General features: G+C 36.4%; 1 pseudogene; it reads left to right on the top strand.

The window, feature by feature from the left end:
* Positions 1-3,669: 3,669 nt before the first annotated feature.
* Positions 3,670-11,089, top strand: LOC143172171 (coiled-coil domain-containing protein 152-like; annotated as a pseudogene).
* Positions 11,090-11,671: the final 582 nt, after the last annotated feature.

The following is an 11,671-nucleotide window of genomic DNA, read 5'->3' as shown; positions in this document are numbered from 1 at the left end:
ATGCCACAGCATTTATTCCTTCACACATAATTCTGTATAGGCTGTTGATTCTTCTAATTAATTTCATAAAGAAGCTATGCTTTGATAATGCATCAAGTCTGTTATTATCAGGTTGGGAAACCAGATGTGAGTACAGAAGATGATTCTTCCTTTAGCTGATTGGGGCTGAGACTGTCACAGAAAAATATGAAAACTTCTAGAAGGGGGAGAAGATGGGAACAGCATTAACTGGTATGTTGATAAAGAGTATCAGAGCTAGTTTGCCTGGAGGGAGCATTGTGTGGAGGATATTGGGGAAGTACACAACAGCATTATTTTACTAAGCCTAAGAGAAGGATGAACCTAGTAGCATAATGTTGCCAATCTTTTCCTTTTATACATGTATTACGAGGTAGATACCAAAGAAGTTACTTTCAAAAGATAACCCTGGGAACTAAAATATATAACTCTATTTAGCCTATCATATTTAATATTCAGTAAAGAATACTGAATAGACTACTGGTGTGGTCTAACTTTCCACGTGGCTTACCTCCAGGTAGTCTTTCTCTACCACAGAATAGAATAATTTATTTTTACTTTTTTTTTTTTCTTCTTTTCCTTCTCTCTCTCTCCCACCTGTACCTTCATCACAGTTCCACTTACCATGAAACAGAGAAAGGTTAGCATTAACCATTTCCCCCTCTCGTATTATTTAATTGATTAACATAATTAAGTTTATGCTCAGAAAAAGGGTTTATTTCACTCTAAATAAACGTTGTTTACTGTTTCTAGTTCAAACTGGAAAAAAAAGGCTTGTGTCTGTGTGGTTTTATTGGATTTGCGTGGCAAGTTTTTGGTAGCAGGGGGGCTACAGGGGTGGCTTCTGTGAGAAGCTGCTAGAAGCTTCCCCTATGTTGGATAGAGCCAATGCCAGCTGGCTCCAAGATAGACTTGCCACTGGCCAAAGCTGAGCCAATCAGCGACAGTGGTAGCGCCTCTGTGATAACATATTTAAGAAGGGGAAAAAACTGCCGCGCAACAGCAGCCAGAAGAGAGGAGTGAGAATATGTGAGAGAAACAACTCTGCAGACACCAAGGTCAGTGAAGAAGGAGGGGGAGGAGGTGCTCCAGGCGCCGGAGCAGAGATTCCCCTGCAGCCCGTGGTGAAGACCACGGTGAGGCAGGCTGTCCCCCTGCAGCCCATGGAGGACCCCATGCCGGAGCAGGTGGATGTGCCCAAAGGAGGCTGTGACCCTGTGGGAAGCCCGCGTTGGAGCAGGCTCCTGGCAGGACCTGTGACCCCGTGGGGGACCCACGCTGGAGTGGTCTGTTCCTGAAGGACTGCACTCTGTGGAAAGGACCCATGCTGGAGCAGTTCATGAAGAACTGCAGCCCGTGGGAAGGACTCACGTTGGAGAAGTTCGTGGAGAACTGTCTCCCGTGGGAGGGACCCCACGCTGGAGCAGGGGAAGAGTGTGAGGAGTCCTCCCCCTGAGGAGGAAGGAGCGGCAGAGACAACGTGTGATGAACTTGCTGCAACCCCCGTTCCCCTGTGCTGCTCGGGGGGAAGGAGGTAGAGAAATCAGGAGTGAAGTTGAGCCTGGGAAGAAGGGAGGGGTGGGGGAAGGTGTTTTAAGATTTGTTTTTATTTCTCACTATCCTACTCTGATTTGATTGGTAATAAATTAAATTAATTTCTCCAAGTTGAGTCTGTTTTGCCCATGACAGTAATTGCTGAGTGATCTCCCTGTCCTTATCTCGACCCATGAGTTTTTCATCTTATTTTCTCCCCCCCATCCTGCTGAGGAGGAGGAGTGAGAGAGTGACTTGGTGGGCTCCTGGCAGCCAGACAAGGTCAACCCACCACAGGATGGGGGGGGGAGAAAATAAGATGAAAAACTTGTGGGTCGAGATAAAGGCAATTTAATGAAGAAAAAAGCAAAGTCTGTGCACAGAAGGAAAGCAAACCAAGAAGATTTATTCTCTACTTCCCATCAGCAGGCGATGTCCAGCCACTTCCTGGGCAGTAGAGACTCAGTACACGTAGCAGTTGCTTCAGAAGACAAATGCCTTAATAATGAATGCCCCCTCATATTACTGAATTCCAAAAGTAAGTTCTGAACACCTTTTAAGTACTATTGACAACTTCTTGTTCTGAACCAAAGGCTGTAATTTCAGCTGGCCTTGAGATAGACATTGAGAAGTTAGGGAGTTTGGTGGGGTTTTTTGTTTTGGTTTGTTTGTTTTTTTAATGGAAAGGCAGCACTTAAATCTTGTGTTCTTTTAACAACTTAACTTATTTAAAAGTTGGATGGGAGGGTTTGTGGATAATACTCATTACTGAGTCTTTAATGTACTACATCAGAGATACAGAACATCTTGAATTTTATCTCAGTACTGTCTCTACAAAACTATAATACATCATGCCTCCTTCACCTGCCTTTAGGAACATTGTCACATAGAACTGGAAGACCATCGTTTTCTAAAGGGAATGAAAGAGATGGATTATAATGGGGAAATCGCCATTACCCTTGTGTTTTTGTAGCATACTGTGATGTCCTACTTGGATGTCGTTGTTTTCAGTGTGACTAGTACAAAGTGCGAAATCAAATGAGGTAAATGTCCTACTTTGTGTCAGAATCTGTACAAATTTTTGTGATGTTAATCTTATGTAAATGGCAACAGAATATGATCCTCTGCCCTGGGCTCTGACTGGATTATGTAGAGGAGGACTACTTTAATCTTGAATGTGCAGCTTTGTTTATGTGAGATTCTCTCCTGGGTTTAGAGCTAAATCAGAAAGAGAACATGAGGTGGCAATTACCTCAATGAAAGGGAACTATGAGACTACCAGTCTTTTAGTCCTGAGTGTCTGATTATTTGAAAACTGGTGCTTCTGAGCTTGAATACAAGTTTGCTCTTTGGAACTTTGAACCATCATTCTGCAGACTTCCCTACTTGTAGAGAATCACTGAAGTGCTCAGTTGTAAATCTTGAATTTCCATTCATCAGACAAAATGATAGGACTTACCCATCTGCTGCTTCCAAAAATCTGATACTTTTTACTGTGTTCATTATTAATGGTATGAAGCTGCATGAGGGGAAGTTCAGATTGGACATTAGGAAAAGGTTCTTCACTGAGAGGGTGGTCAGTCACTGGAACAGGCTCCCCAGGGAAGTGATCACGGCACCAAGCCTGTCAGAGTTCAAGGAGCGTCTGGATAATGCTCTTAGTCATATGGTTTAGTTTTAGGTAGTCCTGCGAGGAGCAGGGAGTTGGAATTGATGATCCTCATGGGTCCCTTCCAACTTGAGATATTCTATGAATCTATACTATCCTTTTTCTCCTAGCAGCTGCCATTTCTCTTCACCATTGGTTGCTGCTTGGCTCATAGTTCTAGAATCTCTCCCCCAGTAGAACCTAGCTCTGTTGTGACCTGCCCCTCCCATCTGCACCTCAGTTTCTTCCATGATGTTTTTCCCAGTCTCTGCCTTTTTCTTCATTAAGTGTCATTAATCACCAGCAGAAGGAAACACCATGGTTACAGGACACAGAATCTGACATCAGCTCTAATTACGGAGCAGCAGTTACCTCTTTGAAGATACAACAGGAGAAGTCTTGTTCAGTTTTGGGGTGTTGATTTGAGTCTTGACAATTTAGTAGCCAGTTGTAAAAAGTCTTTAGGGAGCATGTACAAACTGAGATTTTCTGAAGTCAATAGCTTGACTGAATTTGAAATGACCACATTTTCAGAGGGAAGGTCAGACAAATATTTGACAGAGGCTAGATCTCCTCCACTGACAGCTGAAAAGTTCCTACTCTGAAGAATAAATATTTTGGCAATAATGGCCATTCATGTGATAGGAGGACAAACACATGAAAAATAATGACAAAAGACATTTTAGGAAAACACCATTTCTCATAGCCCATAATGGATTTTTTTCTTCATGTTCATTTTTACTAGCTTTAGGTATGCAATTCAATTATTGTAATCTTATTATTTTAAGTACTTACTGTTAGTTTTCATACCTTCATACACTTTTTATCAATTTATAATACTCACTGTATGTAAAACTTAAATTTGAAACAGCCTTAAAATCAGTATTTAGCCAGCTTCTGTAAACTATCCAAATGGATTTACAAAAGGGAGATGTTTTAAGATAGGAAAGAATTTAATAAATTTAATTAAATGTTAGGAAATTAAACATTTAGGCCCTGGAAGTGTGTCATCACTGATATTTTCAACAGTCTTGAAGAACTAAAACATTGCAGCAGACAATCCTCATTTAATGTAGAAAAGTAATTTCTTTTGCTTTTAAATTTCCTTTATTAAAACATTTAGTTGTAGATAGTGTTGTATAGCAAAGTTCCCCAGTGATGCAGTCTTCCTCCCTTTATAGATTGCTGAGTTTAACGGAGATTTCCAGAGAGTTTGATACGCTATCTGGAAACTCACAGATCCATCCAATAATAACTGGCTTGTTATCATTTTTCAAACACCTATCCTATACACTGTGTTCACTGCATCTTTCCAAAATAAACTATAATTCCTATACACACCAAACTTTTGCTGTTTAAATAGCTACTAACAAAATACTCAGCAGGCTTTCCTCTTGCATGCCATTGTCTTACCTGAAGTCCATCTATGAAAGCAGAAACATGGGATAATAACATTGCTAAATAAGTTAAATCTCATATATGAAGTAACTTAAATTATTCTTATTTTAAATACCCAATCTTCTTTATTTTTTCTGAAGTTTTGTGGTCTGCTAATAGAAGGCTAGGAATCTTTAAACTGATTTATGTGGTGAAAGTGAGATTTAAATGAATATAGTCCATAAGTCATTCCTGCAAAAGACGTCTTTCTCCAAAGTTATATAATGAATGAAATAAGGTTAACTCCCTTGTTGTGGTTTAACCTCAGTCGGCAACTGAGCACCATGCAGCCGCTCGCTCACTCCCCCTGCCCCCGGTGGGATGGGGGAGAGAATTGGAAGAGCACAAGTGAGAAAAACTCGTGGGTTGCGATAAAAAACAGTTTAATAATTGAAATAAAATGATAATAATAATAATATAATAATAATACACAAAGCAAGTGATGCACAGTACAGTTGCTCACCACCCGCCGACCGATGCCCAGCCAGTCCCTGAGCAGCGGCCCCCCCGGCCAGCTTTCCCCAGTTTATGTACTGAGCATGACGTCACATGGTATGGAATGTCCCTTTGGCCAGTTTGGCTGTGCCCCCTCCCAGCTTCTTGTGCACCTCCAACCTTCTCAGTCAGTAGAGCATGGAAAACTAAAAAGTCCTTGGCTAGTGTAAGCATTACCTAGCAACAACTAAAACATCAGTGTGTTATCAACTTTGTTCTCATCCTAAATCCAAAACACAGCATTGTACCAGCTACTAGGAAGGAAATTAACTCTATCCCTGCTGAAACCAGGACATCCCTAAAAAAAAAAAAACAAAACCCCCCCCACCCTGATTTGTAAAGCAAGATTTTTAGTCATCTTTACAGTGGGCAAAGCAGTATATTTTTCCAACTATTCCACAAAAATAGGTTGATTATTCTTGGAAGAGCAAGAAGAAGGATTATGTTTAAAATTGTTATTAAAAATGTATGTTATTCTCTTACTGTTTTGATTGCAGTTTAAAAAATAGTACTTAAACATGGTGTTTATTGTTTGTTTTCAATTGTTATAATGAATTCCAAAACTAAAATGGTGAAGAAATTATTCAAAAATACTGGATTTTTCACTTATTTTAGAATGTACTACTCTACAGAATGTGATAAAGGGTCTTACGCAAACCATTGAAAACCAGTGTAACGTGAAAGGTAAAAGCAAAAATGTTCTTATATATACTGTACTGTAATTTAGAATGAGCAGGCATTTAAATTTTTTATTTAACTCACTGGCAGCCAAACAGAAAGAAAACAAAATGTATCTAAAAACAATCCTGTGCAGATTTTGGTGGTCTATGTGCTTAATAAATGTCTATTGCTATTATCCCACTTAGAATCCACATGTAAAAGAAGTTCTGTCTCAGTGAGATTTTTAATCAGGAGTTGGGTTTTAAATTTATTTCAGCATAGCACAGGAAATTTTACAAAAAGCGAGAAAGTATCATTTGACTGTTGGACTGTAGTCTGTTAAAGCATTTACGCATAGTTTTTACCAAAGTGCTTTGTTAAACCAAAGAGTATTAATTCTCAGTGTAATGTTATTAAAATTTAGCTGTTATCCATATATACTTGACAATTATTCATTGCTATTTTAAAATAAAATATATAAATATTTGTTATATCTTTATATCACAGTTTAGCTGTACATCATATACTTAATTTTATACCCATTGTGTGTTCAAAGCATATTAGCATAAATATTAATAAACCTCTAAAAATTGGAAGTATATGGCTGTTTTTAATACTCAAAATTACTTTTAATAATCAAAAAAGCATTACCTGCTTTTTCTAACTTCTGTTTTAGAGATGCTACTTTCTATTTTTTGGGAAACAAGTCCTTAAAAAGTCACATCTTCCAATTCAAAACTGTTGTAGACATGATAATAATTTTTTATTTTCTGAGCCAAAGAACTTTGCACCTAGATTTTCTTGACTGCATCAGTTATCAGAAGGCTAAAAACAGTTCAAAGTAGTAATACAAGACAAATATTATTATTAACTATGAATTTTCTTGTTAAAAAAATGGAGAGAGATTATGTAGATCTCTAAATGAAAATTATGTCTACAAAAAGGTTTCCTAAATTTCAGACAAGTCAAAAAATGAAAGTAATTTCCTTATTCTGCTTTCATGCTAATAATACTGTCAAAATGTACTTCTTAGTGTATCATACAGTTTTTTATTTACATAGATGAAAAATGATAGACTGAAGGATAACATTCACATCTTGGAAGAGAAATTAAAGGCTTCTGAACAGCTGTGTCACAAATGATCATTCTTTAGGTAGAGAAATAATATTCTGTCTCTATTGTAGTAGTTCATATATCTTTATATTCTTGGGTTTGCTAGTGATCCCATTATTGTTGCACTTTTCCTAACGTTTATCATGTGCAAAAAGAGATAAGTTGTTCTCAAGAAAGTATCAATATGAGAATGTGTTACAGGGACTAAGAGGTCAAAACTATTAAGTGCTGAGAACTCTGGCTCAGTCTAAGATGCACTTATTTTTTTTAGCTGTATTTAGCTTTAAATTCAACTTTACATTCTAAAATCTAATCCCTTGCATGAAAATACGTTTTTGTGTGGAAATAATTTTTTTATATTCAAGATACCTGCTCTACTGCCAGAGAATCAAGAACCATCTGAATTTTGTCTATGGTTTCTTTGGGAGTAAATGCTACAAGAGAATAGGTCCCTGTGTCTCATAATAAATTCCATTTACCATTTCTCTACTATCTATCCCACTCTTTTTTGGAAAGGAGGTAACACCAGCAGGGCTAGCCACAAGTTGTGTTAATTCTCTGTGTTAAAATTGCACATCTGTTACCTGTATAGGATTAGGAATTTCCCTGCTGATTTTCTTTGCCTGTGTTTGTACTAACCTTGAGTTTATATTAACTTTTTATACCAATAGAGCTGTTATCTTGACAGTTTGGGAATAAAATAAGTAATGCCTTCCAAAAGACATGAGAAAACTATGACTATATATATTATATATGTATATGTACATGTTGGAGCTTCCTAGTGTTCTGAAGGCACTTACTTGACTATGTCAATATACACTGTTACCACCAATCAGTCACTGCCTTTTTGAGTGCCACTGAGCATTGCTCTGGTCAGTGGCTACCTACAGCTGAAGGCTCTGACAAGAGCTTTGGAGTAAGCACCTCTACACTAGCAACTACAGCCAATTACTTGATAATTCTGGAGTAATTCTTATTGGAGCAAACATATAATAGGTGTGCTCAAACTGTTTACTCGAGTATCAGTGCCACCAGCATCGCTACCGCTAATACCACTGGTGTTTCTACTGCTGCCAGTATGAAGTTGGGGAATCCTTGGTATAAGCAATATTAACAAAATTATATACTTTAAATACCATTTTTGTTATACAATCTTACAGTCAAAAATCCACAAAAGTAAAACTGTAGTTACTTAACTAACTGCAGCACTGTATCAGATCCTGGATTGGGGAAAGAAATATCACCATTTTCCCATTCTTCTAATAAGAACAATTTCTAATTTTATATTAACTGATAGATGTAATACAATGCAATCTGCTGCATTTTTCATCTGTGGACTTCAGCTAGGTTGTGTAAGAAGTAACTGGGCATTTTGAATTTACTAGATCAAGGATAAAACAAGTATTGAATTATAGAGTACTGTACATTTTGACATTAATGTTGTGCTTTGCAGAGGGCTTTCTAAGTAGCACAGAAACCTCAAGATTTTTATGAAGCTTTTTACATTCACAGGAATATAAAGATCAGATTGAGAAATTTATGATAGAAATTAAAAACAAAGACGACAACCACAAATTAGAAATAACACAGTTGAATTGTGACATAAGAAAAAAATGTAAGTTCTCTGAAGACTGAATGCTATAGCATTGGGTAAACCATGTTGTAACCTGCAAGAGCTATACTTCATCTAGGATAATTGTTCTATCTAAAGCAATAGTTCCACTTCTTAAGGGCAACATATGAAAGCTAGAAGTGGACAGTGTTTAACTGAATTTTATCTTAGCTCAAGAGAGTAGACAGTGGCAATGAGCTAATAGTACAGCAACACAGGATGAGTAGAAATTCCCAAACAGGTTGAACAGACACAGGGAACTTGGACCTAAAAATCTGAAGGAATAAAATTTGGGGTTAAGTGTTGACTGGAAAATTGCTTTGAACCTTAAGCTAGACTGCTGTTAGAGTGTCCCAGCTATGCTCAGGAGAGTAGGATGTTATTTTTGCAAATAAATAATACTGCAACAAGAAACACCTGATTTCAATATTTTTTTTTCATTACTGACATAGGCTTGAAGAGTAGGATTGTTTGGTCATCCACTTAGCTGAAAAAAGCCAAAGTCTGTAAAACTTGATGCTTATTTAAAGAGACTCCATCTCACTGGGACATGATGGTTTCCACATAGTTTCAAAGTATGTTTTTTGTTTGACTGAAATTGTTTTCCATTGAAATACTGACCTACTGTTCAAGAAAGTTTTAATATTTGGGAAATGCTGTCATTTTTCTATCTAAACATCTTCTATAATTTAATCATCGTATTTGTTGTTACTGTGTTATTAGTTGAAGTAAAAGAAGTGGAGTATAAAGAACAGAGAGAAAAAAAGAACTGGAAATATTAGAGCTAACTAGACAGCTGAAAATTCAAAATGAAGAGAAGCAGAATGAAATAATTAAACTGCAGATAGAGGTATGTGTTATGAAGCTGAGTTAAAGATCAGTTGGGCATTGGGTAAACTTAGAAGAGACTGTAGTGAAAAATGTTGTAATTAGTACTTAACAAAGTAATATGATGGAATCTAGGAAATTTAAAAAGTGATTGTCTTTAAAAGATCAGTGTCACGTGCTCCCTTCCATAATGGTATCCAAGTTGCTTCTGCTCGGAAATCAAGAGTTCTACCTACTGTATAGGGAGAGTGAAGCTTGCTGTGTTCTTGTTTTAAATTAAATTATTTTGAAAATTTTGCTAGTTTTTGAGCTATAAAGAAATGAAACAATGTTTTCTGCTTATTTTTATTCTTTTTAATATCTGAATGCTCAGAAGATATAGATTTTTTATAAACTTCCAAGAGCTTAAGATTTCTAATCCTGCAGAGATTCGAGTCACAGAATTCAACATGTATTTCATGGCTCAGGTTTTAAGTCACTCTCATTACAGAAAAAATTAAGGAAATACTTCAAACCTTTCACATATTAAAAAAGAAATAAGGTGTGAAAGCGTTTGGGCTGAGTTATCCTTGGAACATGGGGAAAGGGTAATGGTTTCAGAGGTTTTTAGCATCCGCTGCATTTTCTCTTCCTGCAGACATGAGACTGTGGAGCCAGTGTTCTTTCAACATTTTTTTAGTAGTGTTCTTGTTCATCTAATGTTTCAGAAATACTTATATATAATGTATTTGGATTATAATATTTGTACTATTTACTTTTTGCAATATTTTGAAGCATTGTTTTTAAGAAGCATAACTTGTAATTGCATTCTTTTAAAAATAAACTTAAGTAGCTTCATTGTCCTAGGATTAAATAGTAGGTAAGCTCGCTATTACTACTTTCAGGTACAAAATCCATTTAAAAAAGTAAAAATTATACTTGTATTATTTAACATACTTTTTTTTCCTGTTGGGTTCTTAATGTTTTGTCTTTTCCTGATTCTTTCAGTTCAATGCTAAATTAGCAAGAGTTCAGAATAAAACAACAAAATCATTTTCAGATGCTTCTGTCTTGCCACAAAGTATCTATCGAAGGGTATGTGCTTTAATAGCCTGTAGTCTGCAAATACTAAATACTGTTGCAGCCTATTTCAAACAGCAGTTCCCTGGGGTTTTACTGTGTTTGTTCTGCAACAAAACTGGGGGTGGGGAGTTCCATGCCTTACAGGGTCCATCTCGCTCACTTTCCAACACATCCCTCCCACCTCTAGACAACTAATTTCATGTATCTTTGCACTGATGTTGATATAGCTGGGGTTCAGCTTAATACCTTTGACATGAACAACAACAAAAGCCCACATGTGAAGTTGTTTTAGTACAGAACTGTTAACTTGGAAATTTAAGATAGAACTGACATAAATGACTGTGATATAAATTATATATGTACATTATTGGTTTTGTAGGCTGGGGACTTTGGGATGTCACAGAAATAGGATTCTGGGGAAGTCATCTTTGTAATTTTGTGATGCAAAATACTGAGAAAAATATTCTTATTAGAATATTTCTCATTAGCAATAGCATATTGTATTGGTACATAATTCTACGTGATATTTAACAATGAAGCTTTTGCTTGCATTTTTACAGAAGCTGCAGCATCTCCAGGAGGAGAAAAACAAAGAAATTGAAATTCTCTGATACACCATAAGAGACTTAGAGCAACGTCTTAATAAAGGCCAGGACTTGCACTTCAAACAGAGGCGATTTTGAGTAAATGACAGGAAGTATTTCAGTAGTACATACAATGAGAACTAGAAACAGTATATTTAAAACTGTGCACCTGAAAATAAAAACAAAATATGAAGAAATACTGAATAATTTTAATTGAAAACTCTCTTGTCAAATATTCCAAAGGCATGCCTTCTGCTTATATTCAGTGCTACTTTCTTGCTAATCAGCATTCACGATAAAAAGATTCAGGTTTCATAGGAGTAATAATTTTCCTATTAAATCATCGTTAATTATGGTATACACTTTCAGAGCAGTTTTCCTTTGAATATTCTCTTCTTCATCCAGGAATCCTTTGAACAACTATATTTTTACTTCAACTCGGTTAATCAAAGGTTAGGAATGCTAAGCTACGGACAGAGAAGTTATACAAGTTTCAGTGGTATATATATACACCTTACTAATCAATACAGATTTATCAAATTCAGCACTGTTATAAACAAAGATAAACATTAAACCAAGATTGAATTTGTTCTGCCCCTCCCTCTTTTTGATACTGATTCTGCATGAAGAGTTGTTAACATTGTTTCTCACTTTAGGCACGATCTTATTGATTTAGTGGGC

The sequence above is a fragment of the Aptenodytes patagonicus genome, chromosome W (assembly GCF_965638725.1).
Source record: "Aptenodytes patagonicus chromosome W, bAptPat1.pri.cur, whole genome shotgun sequence".
Taxonomy (NCBI): domain Eukaryota; kingdom Metazoa; phylum Chordata; class Aves; order Sphenisciformes; family Spheniscidae; genus Aptenodytes; species Aptenodytes patagonicus.
This window is presented reverse-complemented; position numbering and strand designations above follow the sequence as displayed.